The sequence below is a fragment of the Crocodylus porosus genome, unplaced genomic scaffold (assembly GCF_001723895.1).
Source record: "Crocodylus porosus isolate Cpor-Errol unplaced genomic scaffold, CroPor_comp1, whole genome shotgun sequence".
NCBI classification, from domain to species: domain Eukaryota; kingdom Metazoa; phylum Chordata; order Crocodylia; family Crocodylidae; genus Crocodylus; species Crocodylus porosus.
The window spans coordinates 578,035-601,719 of NW_017728921.1; the positions used below are offsets into that span (position 1 = coordinate 578,035).

Below are 23,685 nucleotides of genomic sequence, written 5' to 3' on the forward strand. Positions count from 1 at the left end.
TTAAAGCTCAGCAAGAATTTATAATGGCTAATTTGACTAAACTAGGAAAACCATGGCTTGAATGAAGTTGATTAATACATTCTGGGAGGCCAGTAGTTAAGTTCTTGGAGGGTTTTTTTTTCCCCCCCTGTTGAAATTTTGAAGGTCCATATTGATGCCTTCACTTGACATTTGCACCGCAGGAATATGTAACCTAAAACCACGCAGGTGTTAATCGGGGAGAATGTAAATAGATGTGGTTACCCTCTGTGGCTCTTGTAACTGAAAATGGGCAAATTCCAAGGCATGTCCAGTCCAGTCGGTTTTACCTTTTGATCTATGGCTCTTTGCTAATTTTTCACAGTAATGATGAACTTATTTTTTGAGCAAGGCCATCAGCATAAAACATTAACCAACCAATGACATTTGCATGTTTCTACTAAGTATTAATGAGCCACTGAGATTGGCTGCTGGTCTTTGTCACACAGACGCTTTCTTTCGCCTCCCCGTATATTCTGTGGTAGTTTTAAAAATGTATAAAACCAAACCTGCTGAATTCTTGGAGAGGCTTTACCAAGGGAATACATTTGCTTATTAAAACAGAGTTTGTCAGAATTCCTGTGGGGTGGTTCAAACACATAAATACCATTGCGTGCAGTATCTGATACGAGATTCATTTGTGCTCTAATAAGGATTATTGGGAATTAGTTCACTCTGGCCAAACGAGCAGTGAATTTTTCTTACTCCTATTGCTGTTGTGTCTGTTTGATAGAGGTATTTAAACTTCCACGAGGAATTTTAACAGTTACCAGAAATGCAGCGACCTTTGCCAAGAAGTTATGCGATATACACTGTAGATATGAAATATCCATCTTTAATAAATGATCTGGGTTAGCGGGCAGGCTTATGGGTAGGGAATACTCCCTCTGCAGATTGTAAGGAAGATTTCAGCGTGCATTTAGATTTGGATTTAACGCTATCTTTCTAAACTGTTCTGATTGTATTAAAAAAAATCTGCAAGATTGTTTGTGGCCGGTTTTGTCTTCATTTGAATGACAATGGCACCATATCGTTTAGGCTGCCCAGTCACTGGTGCTCAGTATCATTTAGTAGAAAAATGCTCTTGTTCAGAAGTGTTTGTTTCTCCATTATATTCCCAGAGACAAAATATTCATAGGTTTATCTGTCAAATCTCGGAGACGGGGCAAGGGAAAATTTTCACTATCAGCTGCTGTGACTATTTTTGACAGGTTTTTTTTTTTTTTTAGTGCAGAAAGTGTGTGGATTTATTGCCCTTTGAGTAACTTGTGAGCATTTTAGGGTTCCCCCCCTTCTTTTGCGTGTTTTTTCCTTTGCGTGCTTCAGCCCAGAATAGCAGATATAACATCATTTTATTGAAAATTAACACCAGTTCAGACTTGGCTTCCGATGGGCTATTAAAACAAAACAAATTTATATTATTAGGATGAGGTTTAGTTGGGGGATTACCTGAGTAAGGAGCTTGTGTGCACACCCAGACTGGGGAGCACGTGTGTGTCAGAGAGAGACACTAAAAACATTTGGGCAGGTATTTTTTAAATTCACAATGCTGAATGTTCAGGTCTTGATGGGTAAAGGGAACACGATGAAGCTAGATGCTAAAGTAAAAGCAGGGCGTCGTTCTCCTGTGTGGTTATATTGCACAGCATCTCTTTTCAGTTGTCTGTGTGTGTAATGTATGGGGTTTTTTCTAACATGTTTTCATTTATGCTTGGACAATTTACTATAAAAACTAAGTCGGGGGGGTTTTTTCCAAGAAAAGAGAGAGTACTAGATGCTACTCAAAGGTACTCGTGTTCCTTTGTTGCTCCTGAGTAACAAATTCTGATTTTATGTGGCACCGAATGAAAGAGTGACCTAAAAATAAACACCCTTCTGATGAGTGTAACAATTAAATCCTCGCCTCCCCAGTTTCCTGGGCCGGCATGAGGGCTCTGGTACAGCAAAATGCTTTTATATAGGCACATAAAATTTTAGTACTAGACAAATGACTCTTTCATTATTTACTGTGGATATTTATAAGTAACTATGTGTACGCCGGTGTGTGCGCGGCGTGCGTGCACAAGACAAGTATAGGTCTGACAAAAATATACAGTGCTGACTTGTCAGGACTCAGTCGGATTTCCCCCCCATATTCCAGAAGCTGGCTGTATTGTTGTTTAAACAGACTCCTCTTGTGCCGGAGCAAGCATGCATTTATTTATTTATGTATTTTCTTTGCAAAACTTCCTGGCGGTCCCCCAAAACAGTTGCAGCACTGGTTCCTGGGTTGCATTTAAAAATCCCTAATGTAATAGGTGAATTCTTGGGGAAAGCGATTGTTGCCTGTTTTGTAACCACTGCAAAATAGATCCTCTTGACCATATTTTCAGGCCGGAAGGCTTCATATGCATAATGGCATAGATAATCTATGTCAACCTCAGAATACCAATCGGGAGCCGGCCTCTAATGCAGGCACTAGCAATCATCCCATCAAATTACGCTGACTTCTTGTCTTGGAAACCAAAAAGAGTTGTGTGTGTCTTTTCAGGAGGAAAATGTATTCTATTTGGGATCGCTCTTCTTTTTTTTTTTTTAAATTTTAAGTAAGATGAGTTGAGCCGTATTGTCTTAAGAAAGGCTTTTTAAAAAAAATGCGCCTTGTTCATTAGGGTAGGACTCGGTGCACTTGGTAGCCCTCTTTTTCGTGGGCATTGTTACATTAAGGCCTTCACTTTGGGGAGAAGTGGTACAGAAATGGGATGTATTATCTGAAATTGCACTGAAGATCCTTTTGCTTCATCTTAGACATGTAAAATCCAGCCTGATTTTTCCGCACCATAGTTATGTTATCCAACATTCAGTCTTTCAAATAGATATTAAACAGATTTTTTTTCCTCTTGCTTGCAAGTGGAAGTACACTCCAATGTATTAATTATTAATGCTGTCGGTACAAAGACATGAATATCTTCTGCATTTGGCTGCTTTTTGCTCTTTGAAATTTCTTTTGCATTATAGTCTTGTTAAAATATTGCTAATTACCAATACCTCCCCCCCACCCTTTTTGCAGAAATATGCCACAGAGAGAAGTTTTTTACAATTTGAAGCATGTTTCAAGCAGGGTAGGCCAGAGCTCCGAAGTCGAACACCTTTTACGTTGAAGACTGTAAATTTAACAGCTGGAGGTCTAATCCATTAATTTTAACAAGCTGACTTTCATATTACTTCAGAGAGAGCCTCTGAGGTGATATGGCATTGCAAAAAACCCCAGTCTTTGTTTTGCTCTTCTGCTTTCAAATGACAAAAGGCCACAGACGTGGGGAAAGCATTTAGGTTTCCCTTACTTGGCGTAGTCTGTTGTGTGCCTTGCTGGTCCGTAAGCATGCTCCTTTCTAACTGTACTTGACTAGTGTTGCACTTAGCGTCACTTCAGAAGCATTGCCACTTATTTTATTAGTGTTTCTCTGACACTTGTTTTCATTCCTCAGTTATCAGTACCAGCCCAGTGGTTGGTTTAAGAGACCTCGGATTTGTTCAGCATGGTTTAAAGGGCTTGTGTCTCTTCAGGAAGCCTTGTGTAAATGTACAGCGTGCTGCTTTTGGGTGGGACTGGGGCTAATCCACTGGTACCCTTTCCAAGGTGAGCTTTTAGTAAAGTTCTTGCCACGATATGGGGTGGTGATGATGGATTCGGAAGTGGTGGCTCTTACTTAAAACTGTTCGCTCCCAACGATGCACGCGCGCATCAGCCATTACCAGTTAGTAAAAACAACCTCTTGTCTGTGTGTTAAACTTTTATTGGAAGCATTATTTAGGATGTCTTGTGCTCTTACCATTGTTATTGCTTCTCTGTAGTATTTTAACTGGAAGAATTGCAGTGCCTGAAGCTGCAGCTTCTGGATTTCTGTGAGGCTTTGAGGGTTGTTGGAAGAAGCCCTCTCTGGTTTGGTTTGCACAAATCTGGTCGTGTTTAAGCGCGACAATGATAGATTTTGCGTTAAAGTAAATAGAGTTCTTCTGAGATTAGACACGGAGACAATGTGTGTACGAGGCCTACACAGCTCTGCTAGCACTTTCCTGCGCAGTGTCTTATTCCAAGGTCTACTTCACATCTTTTGTCTAGATGCTAGGCTGGCTGCTTGCACTTCTGTGCATTTGGCTTGTTTTAACTTCTGCTCGATATTTAGTGCATCTGAAAAGCGAGACGATGTGAAATGATTTGCAATATAATTTTCCCCTTTATTTGGATATGGGTTGATAGGCCTTTTGGGATTTGATGTTCGTGATTACAAGGAAACATTTAATCAGTCAGTCAATATGAGGCAGGATATTTATGTGGTAAATTATATCTTTAAAAATTAAGGCTAATGTTAACAACATTTTATAAAGAATCTGGATTGCTCGTAAAAAGATCCTAATGCTGAAGAAGGGCTGCCCTTTGTAGCAGTGAGGCCAGTAAAAAAAACATTTCAAACCTAATAAAAATCCTTCCTTAGTTTAGAATTAAGACTTTAAATTGCCTTAGGAATAGAAAAACATGTGCAAACAAGTGGGTAGGTGTCATACTATTTACCATTTAAAAGAAATTATTTTGCAAGCTGTTTGGTGGCAAAACTAATAAATAACTTGGTCAGTAAATACTTGGAGATGAAAACTGTACTAATATAATTAGGAGGCTGGAATTTTAGGATTTTTCTATCTTTTTTTTTCCCTTCCAGAAAAACTTTTGTTCACATTCTGTGTAACTTCCTATTTCGTGACATTTAAAAACCTTTCAGTCTTGTGTGAGAGAAGTGACAAAACTTGAAGGATGGAAATAGTGGAAGGAGATTCTAAAAAATAAAATGAGACCGCGCCGCAACCACGGAGGTGTCCCGGGGGATGCTGTGCTGCCCGTGCTCTCCGATCCACTGGTCGAGATGGAGCTTTTGATTGTCTGTAAGGCTAATGCAGCCACATAGAAGAGAACAGGGGTGTGCGTGAGTATCCCATCTCTTGGCTAGATGGCACAGTCGGTCAGTTCATTACCACTGCACTCATGGAGACTTGGGTTTATGTGTGGCTTCGATTGCGCTGGAAGCTGTTCGAAGGGTCCCATTTTTCTTATTATTTAAAATCGTTGTCTTAGTGTCATACATGGGCCTGGTGCGACATGCTGCATTTTACAAATCTGAGGCATTCCCTGGCTTGAAGAATTTCTAGCTGAGTATGATGAGAGAGACGAGCCCAGCACCAGAGGAGAGACCGGTCAGTCCCTGGTGAGCACGCAGCCATGTGCCGAAAGGACAGTGGCATTGAGCACAACTTTTCCGAGTTGGCAGCCTTTGTCCAGGACGTGCCACGGACTGGAATAGGTTCCCGAAGCTGGAGCAGCGTGGTGAGCGCTGTTTGCAGACCAGGACGGAAGTGGCCTGTATCAGGGGCCTGGAGCTCGAGTAGCCCAAGCTGCTGTAAGTTAGAAGTGAGCCGAGTTTGGTAAGCACGTGCGTTCATGCCGTCCCGGCCTCTGCCTCCTACCGTTACAAAATGCACTTAAGTGTCCTGCAGCGGGAAGAAGTGTGAAAGACCCTCTTGCTCGGTAATTAAGTCCCGTGCACCAATTGTGTTCGTCTTACTTCGGGTGGGGGGATCTCTGGAGCCCAACTGTCCTCCTTGAAGGTCTCTCTCCGTTCCCGTTGAAGACGGGGAAAGGAAACGCAACTGCCCGTGGGTCTGAAACAGGGCGTCTGTAATAACACGCACCCGTTTGTCAGACCTGAGCGATAGCAAAGGAAGCCCCAGTGATGTACAGTAAAACCCTGGCATGAAGTGGGCTCTTCCTTTGTTTAGGAAGGACCGAGGGTGCAGAGGAGCCCCTGGGTGACTTGTTTGACTTATTCTGGTCCATTGAACTGCCTTTTAAATAACAGCAGTAAGTTAAGCATCTTGTGTCCTTTTATTCATGTAGCATAATAGCACCAAGAAGGCTGCGGGGTTGAATACATCACAGATGCGTGGAGTAGGTGGCTAACTTTATGTATTAATAGATGGCTTTAATTTGCATAATGTGCTTTGTTTAATTTTTCCATTGGCTCCAGAATGACGATTTAAAAGCTCCTTGGTGTACTTGAGGGGTGCAGAGACTTCACCCCAAATAGTTTCAGAAGCAGAACGATTCAAGTTACCCCACTGTGCAGGATTCTGCTATGTCCTATCTGTCCTCATCACTTAAAATAATGGTGGCAAAATAAGTACTGCAGATGAGGCAATCCCGAAAAGCTTTAAAAGTAGTAAAAGCGATGGGTGCGCTGGTCAGTTAGCCTGTTAACAAAGAGCCAGTGGTGGGTACTGGTCCAGGTGTTTTTGACTTGGGTCAGACAGCCAGTCTCAAACTCCACTTAAAAAACAAGACGCAAAATAAAACCAAAGTAATTTTCTAGAGATCAAAATAGCGCCAATCAGTACGAGCATGTGTTGATGCAGTAATCATGCTGTAGCCCTCTTGGCTACCCTTGAGTAGAGGCACATGATGTCTTTCTGTGATCAGAGGAGCAACCCGCGCCCTCGCTGCATGTGTTCTCACGTGTAACTCCTAAGTTTTCGAGGTGTGTGTTGGGCGGGGGGGGGAAGAGATCTTTCTGAATACAATTAAAGACTAGCACGAGCTGTTTGGAAATAGGAAAGACCACACAGATGTACAGAAGCAAAATCCTCCTTGATTCTTTTGTTCCAGTCAGTAGAAAGTTTCAGAGCATCAATTTTTAATTCATTGTAGCTGTCTGCAAAATAGGTATGGGTTTAGCTGGCATGCTCTCTGTGCTGGGAGATGGAGGCAGTGGTCATGTGAAAAGTTACAAATTGAACCCTAAAGAAACCACCAAATCCTTGGAGTTACTAACAGCTTCAGCTTGTGCGCATACAAAACGGTACCAAATATTCTTGTGTAAAGAAACGTGTCCTGCGGATGCATCGTGCTAACACACTTCATTGCTTTTGCTTGCTTGGACTGACACACATCCAAGAAATGACATACATGGGGCTTCAGAAATGGAGAGGAGCTTGCTGCTCTCCCTGCATCGGGTCGCAAATCTCCTGTATTGCATGAGCAGCTCGTTGTAGTCCTACTTCTGATTTCTCTGACAGTGGCTAATGAGAGTATAGCTTCAACTTGCTGCCTGCCAGTTGAGTGCTGCAAATCTTTGCTTCTATGAGCTGACAAATGTTGCCTTTAAAATGTGTTTGTTTTTGTTTTTTTTCAGAGAGTGATTATGTTTTAGTCCAAATAATTACCCAAAGCCTTTCACATTTGGGTAATTTCTTTAAAATCCATTTACACAAATGACTCTCAAATATTTTTCAGTCGCAGAAAAGAGTAGGTTGAAAATCTCTTTCTTGAATCGGGCAAATATGAACTTCAAGAGCTGGGAAAACATACAATTGGAGAGACTGTGATACAATTACATTTTTATGTCTGCCTTTTAAGCGTTATGAAGGGATGGTTGCTGGCCCTAAATTTGGAAAGATTTTAATGTAAACCTTAAAACAGAAGTAGTTTCCTGTAATTACTGCATTGCAGCGAAGACTTCAGCAAGGTAAAGGGGATAAAACTGTTTACTGTCCAGTTGTATTGGCCATTATTGCTGCCTCTTTCTGCTCCTATTTTCACAGATACATTTTTTTGCTATGCTAATTGTCAAAAAAGCCAGCTGAAGAAATCTGGAGATGAGAATTGTCAAGTCAAGTGAACAATGCTAAGGAGGTGGTTGGGTTGGTTTTTTGGGTGATAATTATACTTTTATTCGGGTGCACTACATCTGTATTTTGCTCATATGTGGGACATTGTGTTATACAGTCTAGAACTTAAAATGTGGTGTTGATTTTATGTGCATGCCTATTCGGACAAAACCTAATAAATAGGCCTGTTTCGTTCTGGGATCCCTTTGACCTTCTCCATGGAGCACATTCCTACTGCTTTTTTTTTTTAATATATATGAAAAAGGTCATAATACTGAACCCAGAGTTACTTGTTTCAACTTGCATTGCTTATATTCACATTCAGATTGAATAAACTGGTTTTAATGGGAGGGCAGGGACTGGTTTATGATTTAAAACCCGGTTGTTCTTTTTTTGGGGTGTGATGGTAACTCCTGGAGGCTGGAAACTACCTGTATCGTTTCCAACGTGGTAGCGCCACGCCACGGTGGTTTTGGATCCTATTGGGTAGCTACATGGTGTTCAGCAGCAGCTGTTCTTGCTTCGGGTCTCTAAAAGAAACTACCAAAAATGATTTGAAAGCTGATAGAGTCAATGGGAGTGTGCTCTCCTGTTCTCACTCCACCATCATTTAAAATGTGCTCTCCTTTTCCTTCCCAGTTGTGGGGAAAGTCACTCCAAATTGGGGTTGCTTTAATGTTTTTGAAGACTGCTCCTGCTTTCCACCGTGCTCTGGCCCAAATAGTAATGTGAGAAGGGCCCATTACTGAGCTGTAAGAGAATACTGTAAATGGGTTATGCAGAAAAACCATTTAGATAAAAATGCAATTTTCCCTTCCACACACAGTGCTAAGAATTAATAGCACATTTGTTCTAAATGGGTACTTTCATATTATATTTTTATCCTAATGAAATTCTTTCCAAAACAGGAGTGTTTCATTTAAAATTTTTGAGCAAAATGGATCTGCCTTTATCCTGACCAAACTGGTGTCCCAGTTTTCTGCAGTGGTTTTTTTTTTTTGCTAGTTAAATCTTGCTGAAGAGGCTGTTACTTCAGAATAATTTGGAACTTTGTGCAAACTCTGTGCGTGTTTGAAAACTGCACCTTTGGACCCAGATACGGGTTCGATTCTTCTTTCCGTCTCCTGGATGTAAGTTGCTGGGTATTTCTTATACATGAAATTCCACATTTTGATTTGTTCCTTTCGACTGAATGCTCTGGATGTCAATTGTGTTCTGCCTGCCTCGGTTATGAGCTCTCAGCTCATGGTCGCAAAGCAAGGCAGACACTAATATGTCACTTACTGAGTCATTTTTGCAAGAAATACTACGAGAGAGAGAACTACCAAAGCCAAAGGTTAGATGGCTACTTTGTGGTCTCCGCCGAGTTTCCCCTGTGAGGGTGTTGGGAAATAATCCATCATTTTAATAAACCCACAGCACAGATGGTTCCCTTGAATGCATCATTATATGCGACTGTGAGCGAACGTTTTGTGACGATAGTACCCAGAACCATTTCTTTGAATGTTTTTAAGCATCTCTGAAATGATTTCTTAACAAACAGCTTTTCCCCTGGAAGCAAAGAAATACCCGGTGGAAAAGCACGGCGTGCTGGGCTGGGGGTGCTACAAAGCCCCGTGGGCAGGGAGAACGAAAGCTGCCGCGGAGCCGTCCTGGGGTTCACGGCGCGGCTGCTCTCGTTTCTTGGAGTACCGCACGGCCGGCACTTTCCATGAAGGGTCACGGTAGCGGCTTCGGTGCCAAGTGGGTCAGGGCAGCACGTCCCACCCGTCTTTCTGGTCACTAGGCTGCCCTGTGAGGCACGGCCTGGAGCAGGAAATGAGTGCGGGGTTATCCTCGCTGGCTGGAGACTTTGCACAGTTCAGAGGTACACGCACCCTACTCGTGGATGGCAATAATTCCTCTCCCTCTGCAGTGTTAGCATTATCTTGCTGTTTTCTTTTTAGGGCAATTATATCACAACCAGGCCCCAATGTGCTGCTGTCATTGACTCTAGCTTCATGCAGTCATGGGTCATTAGCCAGTGCATGTGAAAGCCAAGGTATTTTTTCTTCCCTCTGACAGCTTTTCCTTGGATTAAAAGGAACAGTTCCCTGATATGAGTGAGTAATGGTCATTCTTCCATTGATAGAGGTATTCATAAGACAAGCAAGCACATTTGGGTTATAATAGCCTTTCCAGCAAGCATGCTATAGTCATAAACAACCTGTCTCGGGCAACAGAAAATTAAACCTTATATTTGCGCTTTCAACTGTTTCCTCTTTAATAAAAGGGTTTTACTATAACAATTGAGATAAAAGCTATACTATAGGAAAAGGACAAGGTTGAAGCAGATTTTTGCTGCTCAGGCCTGCAAAACCAAACACAACAAAAAGAAAAAACCCAACTCCAAACCCACCTGTTTATAAAAAAAAAATAAAAAATGGTTGGCTGTTTTCTGATCCGAACCATCGAGACACGAATGATGTGTAGCGTGCATTCAGGATGCTGAAGGAGACCACATACCTTGAGAGTCTCAGGCTTCCCATAAAATGCACATCTACTTAGACGGTACCTTTTAGAGGCCCCTTGCTGTGTCTTTTGGGAGAAGTCTGTCTTCAGGTGGCTTTCTCTTTACCGCAGATTTTCTCCAAAACACTAAATGGAGCCAAAGGACGTTGTTCTTCTGCAGAACACAGGCTGCCCTTTGCAGCGTTTCGCTGCGATGCTGATCAGCCGCTGAGGCGTTTGTGCCCTTGATGCTATTTAGAAAATACGTCTGTCTGGAAAGGGGCTCTGCAGCGGGAGACGGTTAACTTCCGTGCCCTGTTTTTGTTTCCTCACTTGCATTCAAAAAACCTGCTCCTGCTCCTGTTAAAATTAGGAGTACCATTCCTGTGGACTTCAGCGGGTTAGCCCCAAAGCGTGGTGGGGAAGCAGTGGCCAGATTTATTCAGAGTTGTTCGTTGTTTTAAACTGTAGATTCCCCAAGAATTTAAAGATTTTTAAAATAGTCCTGAGCATCTGTCATCTGGCTGAGCTCAGTGCTGTAGCGGGCAGAGGACGCACAGTCATCCTCTAGGCACGTTTCACAGGCAAACGGAATAAAAAGACGAAGTTCTGGTGATCGCTAAAGACCCCTCTGCAGCTTTCCAAAATGTAACGCCCTTAACTGAGGGGACAAAAGTGCCGTATTCAAAACCTTATGACTATCTTCAAACCCAGCGGGAAGCAAAATTCAGCATGCATTAGAAATATAAATTAAATAAAAATCCTTGCTGCGTATAGCTGTCTATTCAACCATTTCTTGGTCCTTGTGATTCATCCTTCACCACCTGAAAAAGATGGAAATTGAAATACCAGTCAGCTAGATGACTCCACAAGTTTGCTATATGCTAGAGCTAATTGCAAAGAAGAAACAGTGAAGTATCCCCCCCTTCAACTCCTGTTTGCAAACTGCTAGCAAACCAATTTAAAAATTATTGAGTACTTTATTTAAAATTTATTTTCAAGCTTGTTTAGCAAATAATAATTTTCCTGCAGACGGTAAATTGCAAGCACTTTTTTGATTTTTTTCAGTTCGTGTGCTCTCTTGGTGAACAGTGTCAGGCCTGTTCCCTCCCTGGAAGACTTCCGTCTCAGCGGCAAAGTGCTCGTTGCACGTTTGGTTGTTGACTCGTGTCTGCACTTCGCAGCGCGGGGTGAAGCCTCCCTACCAGGGAAGAGAAACGTTTCTTACGTAATGAGCTAATACAGCATGGGAGATCAATTGTGTATTCAAAGGCAGAATTCCCAACGTGTCAGTCACTTTGTGTGATTTGCCGAGCTGGTGTAGGGTGGATCACAAATCAGGATTGAATTTTATAATCAAATATGCAATTCAGTGAAGCAGATCATGTGAATTTAAACATTTCAGTTAAACGTTTGCTCTTCGCAGATGTTTGATAATGAGGTACTGATTCTTGGGGTTTTTTTGGACAACAAAGTCACAAAAATGACAGGACCAAAATGACTCCCATAACTAAATATTTGTGAATGATTGTTCTTGCTGCTTGCTCACTTCTAGCATTGGAGAGCAGGTAAAGTCTGACGCATACCGTAACGTTGCTGCTATTATTTTGAGTTAATATTTGTGTTACGATAATGCGTCACGGTCCCAGTTGGTGTTGAGCCCCTCCTGTGCTAGCCAGGGTAAAAGTGGGTGCGAATATGCCAATGTTTGAATACAGACCTCAATAAATAGCACCTCATTCACCCCATAAATTCATGTGTCTAGTCCGTGTGCAGCCATCTTACAATTAGGACATCCTAAAACATGGAGTAGTGCAAAAAAAAGCCAAAACAACAGTTGCTTCCTGGCCGGTAGCCGGTCAAACGATTGGGCTACTGTCAGCCCTCCTACGTCAGCCCAATCGTTGTGCCAGGGCCAGCGTGATCACCTGATGGGAGAAGTTCCCGCAAGGATTTTCAGGCTGAAGGGCAGCTGCCAGGCCTGGCTCGCGCAGCTCGTCCCCGCTCAGCACATGCGTGCTTCCTCCCTTTCGTGTCGTGGCCCCGTCCTTCGTCAGCGGCTCGGCGCTGGTCGTGGGTAGACCTGGTGGGCGCAGGAAGCCGCCTACCTAACGGTCAGCTCTCGCGGGAGAAATCTTTCCAATGACTTGCTCTACCACTGGTTTCTCTTGACGTGGCGCACAGCTGTAACCGTGATGGTGTAGTGGCCTGTCTTTTCTTTCCAATGTGTTATATTCATCCCCCGATTTCTAGTAGACATTGCTGAAGCTTTTCAACTCCTCCTCTCTCCCCCCTTCCCCAAAAAAAATGAGCGCGTGGAAAAATTTTATTCAGAACAATTACATTTTTTATTTTTTATTTTCTTCCTTTTCAGGATTTTTTTTTAAAACAAAACATGATTCGCTCTGTTACTTCCCCTCTTATTTTATTGACATTTTGCATTTTTTGTTTGCCATTTCCATTCTCGTGGCAGTGCAGAGGATGTAAGGGGTTCCCGCCCACTTTTTTTTTTTTTACATTCTGTTGCTTTTCAAAACTTTTGTCACTTTGGAGACATGATAGCATGTCAAGAGGAAAATGAATCTTTGTAATTCTACCACGAACTTCAACTGCAGAGAAGTTTTTGAAAGCATCAGAGTGCAAGAGCGTGGGGGGAGGGAAGTCTAGATTTCTGCCACTGGTTTGGTTGCAATCAGAGGCACAGAAAGGGGGAGAACAGATTAATTTTTCCCTTTGGTGCGCTGTTGTTTTTCCAGAGTTGGTGAAGGTTTGAAAAAGCAGCCTTGAAAAAAGGAGAAGAGACAATGATTAGGAAACCCTGCACAATTCAATCCTGGAAGCTCTTTGTTGAATTGGATTCGAGCCCAAATAGGGGGAAAAAAGAAAAGAAGACAGAGAGAGAGGAGGACAACCCACATTTACAAAAATCCTGAAAAAGTTTTGTAAAAACTTTGGGGGGAAAAAATCCAAATGGTTACGTCCCCAACTCTGTAAAACTAAAATAGATTTGAAATTTCAAAAATGTTTGTGAAATTTGTTTTTCCCATTTCCTGACCAGGCTCAAACTGTGGCTCAGACCTGTTCGCCTTTTTAGCGTGTCCTGCGTTACCCGGCAGGCCCGTGGGACTGGCGCAGGCGCACCTGCCAAGGTTCAAACTAGAGGTTTGGCTGGGGTGATGTAGTTGGGCTTGGACTAGATGTGACCTCCTGAGGTCTTTCCAACTCTCGTTGTCTTTGGTTGTCTTTCTCCTTTGGATGGTCACTTCAAACCCAGTCCAGGTCAGCGGTGACCAGATTCATTTCTCTCTGGAGCCTGGCTGTTGGTTTACATGGGGGGACAGCGGTGGTCAGTCTGGGTCCCGGTAGCTGAGCATGCGCATTGCAAGCCACTGCAGGGGCTGGCATTAATTGTAGTCCTCTTCACCATCTCGGCAGAGGGGCTGTGGATTGAGTGGTCCTAGGGGACCCGGCTCTCCTCTCGCCCCTTCACATCAGCGGTGAGAAGCGGTGCCAGGCCTGGGGGCGAGAGACCTGCTGGTTCTGCGGATGTTCTCACTTTGCGCCTTAAATGTGTCCTCCTTCACCAGGGTGAGCTTCATATTGGACCCTGGGAGTGGGGAGGAGGTAGGGGTGGTTGGAAAACCCCTTCAGATGTCGTCAAGATTGCAAATTCAACAAACGCCCCAAGGATTTACCGACACGTGGCGTTCCCGGTCCGTGGGCACGCCGGTGGCCCAGGTCTGCCACTGCTTGAGGTGCCTTCCCTCCTGGACAGGGGTGGACCCTGAGCGCTTTCGGGCGGGATCGGCGGGTGGCCGTCCAGGAACAGCCCTTGCAGCAGCAGTGGCAAGCGAGCCACGCTCCAGCCTGCCTGTCCCGGCGCTGCATCGTTCCTTGTTGTAACCGGGATGCTGCTTCATGGGCATAAATGCAACAACACTGGGCAATGACCTCTGAATGGGGCTTGTCCCTTGCATCTTGCTGAACATGTTTGTCGTGCCGGCGCTGAGACCCGGTGGTGTTTTTGAACGGGGTTTTGTACTCCCAGGAGTCAAGCGAAGCGCTCAGAAGGGCTGTCTGTAAACGCGCGCACAGGGGAAGGGGTCCTTTGGAGAATAATTAAACAAAAAGGCCTCGCTGTAGATGCAAGGTTTTCCTGATAAGCCACAGCCCCTCACCGAAATGTGCTGCCAGTTGCTCTCGGAGGAAATCTGAGCGATCTCCCCTTACTCCTCCTCCTGTCCCCACCTCTCCGTCCTCCCGCCTGTTTGCTTGTGTATAGTTAAGTTTTCTACGCCAGCGAGAAGCAGAGTGGAAATGTCAGGGGTCAGGCTGCAGGCAGGCAGGGGAGCAGTCGGCCGACCGGCTTCAGCTGCAGTCTCCGACTTTTTCTGAGAAACCCGAGCTGTGTTCCCGGGAAGGTTAACTCTTTCCAGCACAGCTGCCTCCCTGCCCACGGGGACCTCAAGAATGTGTTTAGCAGCCATAACCTCTTAGGATAGCTTCGGGTCCAGGGTTTTCTGGACAGGTGCAAACGATGAAGTGGTGCTGAGTTCATCCAGCTTCTTGTTGCAGCCTCAGATTGGCCCCCCTGAGAAGATGCGACTGCCTGGGTCCTGTGCTCGGGGAGGGAAGCTGCCGTGCTGCTGTTCCGGGGCAGAAGGGCATGGGATTTCTTTGTGCCTGGCCGTGTGAACAGCCCCACGCACGCCATGAAAAGCAAAGCAGGACTTTTCAGAACGGCTCTTGGAGCGGTGGCACAGCACACCGAACAATAATAAATGAAGCCGATGCACGAACCCCGTTGCAAACGGCGTGCAGGTCCATGGTGGGTCTTCTGCCTTTGTGTCCCACCAGCACGCCGTGCATTGTCCGGGCTCAGATGCAGACAGCCTAGCCGTTCGCGAGGGAGTGAGGTGGCGGGTCCCTGGGGAGTGCTTGGTGCAGGGGCCACAGCACCCCCTTCCCTTTCTGGTGAAATCGTAGCTGTTTTATCACCCAAACGCTTCGGGTAAGCTGAGCAGGCACCGATTTCACGTAGCCCTTGGTGGTCAGTAAATTCCCTTGGGTGACGTCCTGGTGCTGTGGAAGTCTGTGGCCGCTCCAGCCCTGACCGCTCTTGGGATCCTTGCCCCTGTACTGGTGCCGCGCTGACCCATGCCGTCTTGCCTAGGATGGTGCTGGTGGTACTGGGAGCTCTGGAACCACCGGCCTGGCCCCGTGGGAGCTGCTGGGAGAGGTGAGGGGTGTGGACGGGGGGCTGTGTTGCCCCTGTGATTTAGGCACTTTCTCCTTTCGTGCCTGACACCTTTTCGAGTGGTTTGGCAGCGCGGAGGCTGGCAACTCGCCTGTCTTCAGCCAACAGGCATTTTTGAAGGGAAAATGATAAACGAGAGGGTGTGAAGTGACCAGTGTGGGGCAGAGGGCCTGGGGGGAAGGGGATGTCAGGAGACACGCTCGTGTATGAACCCCTTTCCAAAGTCTCGAGCTTGCCATTATGTAGTTAATGACTTCTGTGACGCTAGCTTTAGGCTGTGCCCTCTTGCACACATGGGCTGAGTTAGTGTGTGCACACATGCCTTGTTGGCCAGGCACAGGGCTACAGAGCGCCTCGAATGTGCTGGCTCACGTGGTGCAGTCCGTGATAGCGCTTGTGTGCTAAGTGTGTTATTCACACCCACGAAAGCTTGGGCCCCGCTGCTGCAGCTCAGGGTAGCATCTCCCTGCCGTGCGAAGAGAGTGGGCTGCAAGAGCAGTGGCTGAGGCTGTACCCCATGCCCGGACGTGTGCTGGGAGAGGCGTGTTCCCTATTTCCAGCCTCCCCTGCGTTTCTCACCGAAAGGTCTTTCCACATAGGCTTTGCTGCGTGAGTCTTTCCTTGCCCCTTTCCCTTGTGTTGGTGCAGCCAAGAAAAGGTGTCACTTGGCTCTGCCTGGAAGGTAATTCTGCCGCGGGGGTGTGCATCTGCAAGTGCAAGGAGAATGGGTTGGGGTCAGCCCTGAGACACAGGGGGAGTGCAGCAGACATTCAGCCCTGTAGTTGCGGGGGGTTTGTCTTGACCTTCATAATGAGTGCCATAAAAGCACATGTCTGCAGCCCTTCTCATGCGGGGCCAGAGCAGCTTACGGGCTCTGCTGCTTGAGCGTGGGCCCGTTGCGTCTCCCGGGGCCGTCTGGGATTCCAGATGCGACTTCGGGGCGAGGTGCGGAAGTTGATTTCAGTATTCAAATATGCGAGCTGTGCTCAAACCAAACAGCCCCGGATCTTTGTTTGTTGCTCAATAGGCCGTGCACATGAGTGACAAGCAGACACCAGCCCCCAAACACAGCTTTGTGTGCAGTGGGGTTAGCCAGACCGCAGAGAGCCGAGAAGCTGTCCAAGTGCAAGCCCTGCTTGATATGCACTGCGAAAAGACGAGAGCCTCCGGGACAGAAAGGAAATGTCGTTGCTCCCACCTGGCCCCCTGTGAAAGCTGCCAGTCACTATGCGGCTGCTGGGGTCATGTTTTGGGGGATGCCGTGGCACCGCGGTGCCCAGTGGTCCTCCGCTCTGTGTCTTCTCCTGCCGCGGCTGTGTAGGTCAGTGCTCTGGGGGCGCTGGATTTCCTGAGAGCGGGAGTGCAGAGCTGTCGGTTCCCAGCACCAGAAGAGCTGCTTGTCGTCAGTTAGTTTTATCTTCGAAATTATTTTTGGAGATTTTGTGGAAAAGCAAAGGCCAGCTGGCCTGGAGGAGAGCTGGGAGGAGCAGTGCTCTCGCTTTTGGGTTGACAGGAGAGGAGACCGTCCCAGTACGGTCTACCGGCCAACTGCCTGATGTGCTGGGTTTTGAAACCTTAGAGTTGGTTTTGGTTCAAGGGATGAGCGTTTGAGGAAAAAATGCAGCTCTCCGAGTTCGTCTACACAGAGATTTCTCTCTATAACAGCTGTCTGCTCCCACCACTTTGCTTATTCTGAGAGCTGAGTGAAGACTGCGGTGACCCGGCTCTTGGAGGGGAAAATATGCTTATATTCATCCTCTCAACAGCAAAACCTTTGGACTTGGTGAACAAATCTAGTTGCATCTTTTTTCCAGTGGATTTTTCTTGTCCCCAGCCCCCTCTCACACAGCTATGTGTTTCTATCTGATAGTTTCTTTTTCTCTCTCCAGATTTTGTATAAAAATCTGAAGTCCAAGCCTGCTGCAACCTTCATCAGCTGGCAGAGCATTTGCTACCTCACCGCCCCTTCCTGTCCATTTTAGTGGAGGTTGCAAGATGAAGCAGTGTTTGGTGGGGAGGACTTGGGCTTCTTCACAGGGCCTGGTGGGGTGCTGCTTTTGGATGTCTGACTCCTTATGTAGCTAGAAATACGTGAGAGCAAAATGATCAGTAAGTGCACTGTGAAAGCGTTTCTGGTCCAGAGGAATGAGTTGTTCCCCTCCTGCCCCTGTTCCTTGCACATGGGTGGCCAGCACCTGTCTGCCTGCCCTGCTGTCCATTGTGCGGGGGTGCTTGCGTGTGCAATGCCATTTTGTCTGTGCCTTGCTGAGTGGTGAAATCCTAGACAGCGAGGGTTGAAGGGAGTGCCGGAGGTCACATCTAGTCCAGCCCCCTGCTCCAAGCAGGACCAGCCCCAGCTACATCATCCTGGCCAAGGGTTTGTTCAACCGGCCTTTAAAAACCTCCAAGGACGGAGACTCCACAACCTCTTTGGGTAACCTTGTCCCAGTGCTTCGCCACCCTCCTTGTCCTAATATCCAACCTAAGCCTCCCTTGCTGCAACGCGAGCCCATTGCTCCTTGTCCTGCCATCCGTGGAAATGGATTGACCTCCTTTTGATTTTAGGGGAGACGGCTTGCAAGGGACTCCTTGTCTAGACTGCTCCTTGTGCACCCAACCGCGTGCCCCTGGCAGATGTTTCCAGGTAATCCTGAAGAACAAATGGGACAAAGCAGGCCAAGATGCCAGGTGTGGTTTCCTCTCGGGTACAAGACCCCCGTTGGGAACTGTGGTTGTATTTCCACCATTTCCCTTGCGCTGGTGAGGTATAACCCAGAGTCCTAGCGTGTGCCATAGCCGGAGACGTGCGAGGCCCGTGGGAGCTATTGACTTTGCCTGTGGCAGTTGTGTACTGCAGTCCTTCGTAATTGTGAATTATAGCTACAGCAGAGGCACCTACCAGGCAGGACTGGGGAGGACTCGGAGACGAGGCAGGGCCTGAAGGGAAAGCCCGAAACACGGGAAACGGCTTGTGGTCAGGGGTCATCAGCTACTAAGCAGTGCTTGCTGCCGCACTTAGGGCAGACGGTACTTTTAAATCTCTGAAAGCATTTAGGTGCTTCCCTTGCACTGATTTTAGTGGGAATCAAGTACCAAATTCCCCTTTCAAAATTCAGCCCCCTGGAGCCATCCCTTCTGAGCACGAGGCGCACGGTCCCACGGGAGGGGGAGGTGGGGTAGGGATGTGAATCGTTTTTGTACTAAGTTTAACGTGAGCTCGTTTTCATTTTGTACCCTAAAACTAGGCAACCTCAAACAAAGGCCCGTGAAGGGAGTCTTTTTCCTTTCACTGTGTTTTCAGTTCATTTAAGGAAAATAGATGTTTTAAAATGTAATATGTAGGGTTTAAATCGCCTCCTTAGTGTTGTCATTTCGGTGCGTTTCCAGCAATTATGTAGAAGCTGTTTCAGGGATGTGGAGAGAGGGAGCTGGGATTTACATGTTTCTCTCTCTGTGCATAATCACCATCTATTTGTTGCTTTTACAAACTCCATTTATACACCCACTTCCCTTGCCAGTGCGAGTGGGCATTTTAATGCTATTTTTGGAAGCTGGTTCTGCGCACTGAACCCACATTAGACTGAAAGTAATATTAGTACTTCTGACCTGGGCGTCCTCGAGATGAAATGAGCTGCAGCAAAGCTCGCTGAAATGATACGACTGGTTATGGAGTGAACTGACTGCTAAAGTAAATATTGCTCTTTCGGTTACCGTATTGTGGTTGATGTGAATGGTTATGTCCACATTTAGCCTGCAGACCCATGTTCACGAGCCAGTATTGGACCTGTTTTTCATTATTTAATATACATTTAAAGGCGACTTTATAACCGGAAAACAGCAGGCGAATCAATACGGTCTGTTTTCAGGCCAGTGCTCCTTTCCCAAGACCTCTTCTTTAAGGCTGCTTAAAGCTTCTCGGCAACTAAGAACAGGCTTTTGAGGCTGTTGCATTATTGGGGACCGGTCGGTAGGTGGCTCTTGGGGGAGGAAAGGGGCTGTGAAGTAGAGTCAAGTGTATAGAAATTGCAGGCATTAGTCATCATTAATAGGCTCGGGTTCTTGCTAAATGTCAGGGTGGCAATTTAAAGCCGTGCACGTAAGCACGGTTTCTTGCAATTTTGCCCTGTCCTGAAATCTTTCTGAGCGGTGCCCAGGAGCAGGTTTCAGTGACGTGAACCAAGATTTAACCATTCCTTGGGGCTTTTGTGGGGTCAAAATCCTGCCCTGATTTCTTTTTCTTTCTTATTTATTTTATTTTTTTTGCAAAGGGGGATCTTTGTGGGATGGCACCAGCATGGGGCATCACTTGCTGGGAGCCACCCACGTGTGTGAGGCCAAATTAAAAACATTGGGTGCAAGAGCCAGCAATTCTCAGCTCCTCCCGGGGTATGTGAGTGGCTGCTTGCAATAAAAAAAATAAATAAAAGGAGATGAAAGTACTTAAAAGGCAACTGAGTGAAGTCAGCTAGCAACCTGGGGAATACCTGACCCACGAGCCAGCATGCCCTTCTGCAACGGGGCTCTCCTCTGCATACCGAATGCAGAGCCCCCCGTAACGCCCTGGCTCTAATCTGCTTTCCCGGAGAGCTTATAACGCTTCCTTTCCCCGCCACCGGTTTAGGATGCAGCTGCGAGAAGGTGGGAGGGTGGGCCACAGCCACGGGCTCGCTGCCAAGCAGCTATGCGGCCTGGCCTGGGTTTTCTTCTCTGCGTTCCCCAAGCAAGAACGGTTTGGGGGGAGACCCTCTGCGGGCCTCTCCTGACAGACGTCAGCTCCTTGCGCAGACCGGCGGGGACGGGGGAGCGCGCTGCCGAGCGTGCAGAGCTGCCGCTCCGAGCGGGAGGTCGGTGGGAACGCGGCGCGCTTCCCAGGGCGGCCGCGCAGCTCCGAGCGCTCGTCACCTCCGTGCGAGGGGCAGCATCGCAGTGGGCCGGCAGGGGTTTTGTGGGCATGACTCTTCCTCCGTGGACCGTGTCTGCACAGTGTTTGTGCACGCCGCCCACCCACCATGAGTCATGAGAGAGATCTTTCTTTATTGCCTGGTTTTGGCACGCTCAGGCATTGGACAAGCACTTGGTGCTCCCAGTGGGTTTCGTGGCTTCCCAAGTGGCAGGATACAGCAGCATCGGCTGCACTGAATTCCTAAACCACCACGGGCTTTCTGTTGGATCTTGCAAAAGTGTCTTGGGGTTTGCAGCTTGGTGTTTGCAGGTGGGCTTTGGAAAGAGGGGGTCATGACCTGGTAATAGCCCCACATGAGACCTCTCTGTCCGTGAAACCAATATAGACCAGTTCCACGGGGATGGCCTGCTGGTTGCGCGTGCGAGAGCGGGTCTGGTTAGATAACGCGTGGAGCCTGTTGTTTGCGAGTCGGTGGTGGACATGACCGTGACTCGCCTGCCCGGGAGCGCGGCGGGACCGGAGCCACGACGCAGCGTGAGCTGTCCCGGCAGCGTCCGGTGGGAGCTGTGGAGCGGGGTCCTCGGTCCTGTCCGGCCGGGCGGTGCCGTTTCCGGTTCACGAACTTGCAAGCAGGCGGGCAGGCACAAGCGTGTGAAGTGACCGGCGTGCTCCAAGCCAGCCCCTGGGCTGAGGGGTGATGTGTTCAGCTGAAGGGATGAAGTGGAGGAGCCCAGAAAAGTGGAGCCCATTTCAAAGCTGCCTGTTGTCCTTTCCTGTAGGGGCCGTGTACCTGGGGAGTGGGGCACAGGCCTGTCCTCCCCACCCCTGCAGTCCTCTAAAGGGCACCAGTCCTTTCTCCTCTGCTTCCAACTCGAGGTCACGCTGCACTCTGAGCTCAGTGCTGCCTCTGCCACTCCCCCAGTCGGTCATTTCTCTGCTCCGGGAGGTGATCGCCGGCACCGGATTGGGGCCACGTTAGCTAGTCGAGCGCATGCAAGAGCCCCACATGCCTCCCTGCCCGCTCACGGCTGCAGCGTGCTCACGATGCTGGTGAGGAAGGTGGTGTCCGGCCATTAACCCTGCCACACCCCCAGGGCCTCTTTGCTCCTCCTGCGGCTGTCCCTGGTGGACACAAGTGGAAGGAGCAAAGAATAAAATGGAGACACCCTTTTGCAGCAAGCCTTTGCTCGCCTTTATCTAACCTGTGTGCAAGCGGCGGGCGTCGGCGGAGCCCCTTGCCAGCTCGGAGACCACTGAAAGCAAAGCAAACATCTTTGCAACATGCTCTGACACACGCTCCCTTTAGAGCGGCAGGCACCTCCAATTAATCATCCTGTCCGGGGAGGAAGAAGCTTTGAAGATTAGGGGACACGTGCCAAAGCTGACGGCTGAGGAAGAAGGGTGGGCACTGGCTCAACATTAAGGGTATATGGGCTGGGTTCCCAGCTGGGCGAGCAGTGGCAGCCCTGGCTTCTCACTTTCCCCTTCTACGCGAGTGACGTCTCTTCTGCGCGAGGCAAAGTCGGATGCTTTCACGAGCAAAGCTCGTGGTCCGGCGTTGCGGGTAGATGAGCAGGACGGGGCAGTTTTGCTGCGCGCTGAACTTTTACCGAGCAGCCCGACGGCCGTTGTGAGAAAAAACTTTTACTGTGTCAGTCGCCTGGTTATAAAAATTCTTAGGCTTGATGCCTGTAATAAATCCAGGGGCTGGCTGAGCCAAATGACTTCTTGAAAAGTTAATGGCCGAGATGCGGGCGATGCCCTGGAGTTCAGGAGGTCTGTGCGTGTAGCAAAGGTGCGACTCCCTGCTGAAACCGTGCACGTCATCGCGAGCCGCGGACAGGCCGTGTCCGCCCCGCGGAGCCGCCAGACCGGCTCGGTCTTTTCCTTCGGCTGCATCCGCTCGGCGGCGGGCGAGCGTGGGAACGTGCCACGCGCCCCTTTCTCGTGGGCTTTAAAGAAGAGGCCAGTGTTGCGCAGAAACAAGGGGCGAAAACCACAACGGGAAGTGAGGGCCGGCGGCGGGTCGGTGTGCGCTGCCTACGAGGTGCCCGGAGAGCGCTCGGCGCTGCACGGGGACTTCGCCGTCGGGACAGATGGACAGTCCGACGTGTGCCGGCGCTGGGGGGCCGGGAGCGAGACTGCCCGCAGAGCGGGGCGGGTTGGCTAAAAGAAACGGCGCATGACACCTTTCTTTGTGTGTACGGACGCAAGTGAAAAATAAATGTTTGCATATCCTCCTGGCGCGCCAGACAAGCTCCCAGTGCTTCATCAGTGCTGCCTTCGCGAGCAGCTAAGTAGCTTGTTTGTTTCTCAACACAAGTGCTCCCATTTGAAGAGCAAATTGACCTGCAGAGACTAGATCCAGGGCGGGGAGGAACATGAAATGTTTTCAGACCTTATTTCTCTCAAAAACTGGAAGGGATGATGCCGGAGTGTGCACAAATGCAGAGCAATGTGCCCGAACCAATATGTCAAACTGTCACGCGGGAGATTTGGTGAAAAACATCTTGTCCTGAGGGAATCATTTTAAACGCTATATGTAGGTTTGTAGCCTCGTAAGAGATCGTTACTCAAATCTATTCCCTCTTATGGTGGCTCGGCCCTACTTAACGTGCTCAAAACGAACAGCAGCCTATTAACGTGGCCTCGAAGAGTAGTTTCGGGATGGTCGGGGGAAACGGATCTCTGATCGGGGAATACGGGACGTGGAGCCAAATCAACTGATTTAGCCTTGACGAGATCAGTAGCCGTCCAAGAGCTTCACGCTCGGCTGGTCATTGAGGGCGGGCTGCGGCAGGCCGGGCCCACGCTGCGCGGGGCGATGGGCAGCCAGGGAGCAGGAGCCGGGGCTGTGTCAGAGCCGGTGAGGAAGTGAGAGGGACGAGCCCCGAGGCGGGCACCGGCCCGGGGATCTCCCCTCCTGTTTGTCGCTTCAATCTGGCAGTGGCGCTGACGTGGCGAGTGGACCGCCGGCCAGGGCTGCCCTCGTCTCCTCCCTGTCTCCGTTGTGTTCTTTGCTGACTGGGCCGGAAACCTCCCGCGTCCCCGGGCTGCTGGTCCCTGCCCTCCGCCGGCTCGCCCGACCCCTGGCCTGGGGACGGGACGTGCGCGGTGCGTCTGCGCTGATCAGGCGAGGACGTTTTAATGGGGGCTGAGTTGACGTGGTGCCTGCTGGGGTCAACCAAGTGCCTGGAAGGTGCTTAGGTCATAAGCCTCTCGTTAGTGAGAGGGCACGCGCGGGTGCATGGGAAGTGCGGGTGCACGCGCGGGTGCAAGGCGTGAAAGGGCGGGCGTGACGCCATGCCTGGAAGGGATGGCGAGT

At 48.4% G+C, this 23,685-nt stretch overlaps 1 long non-coding RNA gene across 1 annotated transcript in view; it reads left to right on the forward strand.

The window, feature by feature from the left end:
- LOC109312590 overlaps window positions 1–23,685 on the forward strand; it is a 46,198-nt gene that overhangs the window by 10,501 nt on the left and 12,012 nt on the right. Inside the window, exon 3 of the long non-coding RNA XR_002101867.1 lies at window positions 9,041–9,046. This is a non-coding gene — a long non-coding RNA (uncharacterized LOC109312590). The remainder of the gene's footprint in view (window positions 1–9,040; window positions 9,047–23,685) is intronic.